The sequence below is a fragment of the Branchiostoma belcheri genome, unplaced genomic scaffold, assembly GCF_001625305.1.
Source record: "Branchiostoma belcheri isolate BF01 breed outbred unplaced genomic scaffold, Haploidv18h27 scaffold178, whole genome shotgun sequence".
In the NCBI taxonomy this organism is placed as follows: Eukaryota; Metazoa; Chordata; class Leptocardii; order Amphioxiformes; family Branchiostomatidae; genus Branchiostoma; species Branchiostoma belcheri.
In genome coordinates this window covers 63,242-64,274 of record NW_017803246.1, presented here as the reverse complement: position 1 = coordinate 64,274, position 1,033 = coordinate 63,242, and positions in this window count along the sequence as shown.

Here is a 1,033-nt window from a genome sequence, read left to right as displayed (position 1 = left end):
AGGGGGGGGACAAATTAAAGTGTATGTTTAGGGGTTGTGACTCTGCAACACCCTCTCCCTTGCCTAGACAGGGGGGCTGGGTATTTGGCTCTGCTAAATTATAGTTATATTTGTACCTGCCATGACTGTTACACTGTCCTATGTAATGACAGCTTAGCCACCAAACTAACTTAAACCTTTTAAGTGTAGTGCAGTATTAAAACATATTTTTCGGATCATATAAGAGGGCCTGAAGGGGGGGTCCCGACAACGCTCTACGCTGAATTCGGAAACCTCTCGATTACGCTTTATGATAAATTCCAAGTGGCTACAGCGCATTACATGGAATTAAAACGGCGAATACGCTCTACGCAAAAATATTAGAGTGGTCCGTCCACACTGTACGTAGAATTAAAATGGCCGATAACGCTCTACGGAAAAGGGCTTGCGGGCCCCCATATAACAGTGTCTGAACATGGCTTGGGGAGAGAATTAAATTGCCATAATAAGTGTTTTATTGTTTCATTTTACGAAACATGTCAAGTAATGTCAAACAACTCTCTAAATCTCTAGGAGACCAGTTACTGTAGTAGTACATTGTATTTTGTGAGCCATGCGAATTCAAAGTTCTGTCATATGTTTAACAGACAGAAACTACATAATTTCGTTTGCTTCCACCTGTTAATTTTCTTTCTGACACAGCTTCAATATTTCCTTCTTGTTGAGCTTAACAATACATGTACATGAATATGTTAGTTACGCACATCAATGATCAAGTCTTGTCAAACCAGGTGTAATACTAGATTCAATTTGTCAAATATTATAAGTTACAGTTAGTGTTAATGTTTAGTGCAATGTACAGGATTATTCAACGCCAATCTTGGAAAGAATGAACTGACATATCGGCAATCAGGGTGTGTAACATGACATTTAAGTTGCAGCTCTAAATATCGTGACAAAAATAATGTATACACTATGTATTTTTGAATTAACCTGAGTGGCGTCAACATGGTTGTCAGGTGGATCATGTGACCAGTATTATCCAATCAGAAGC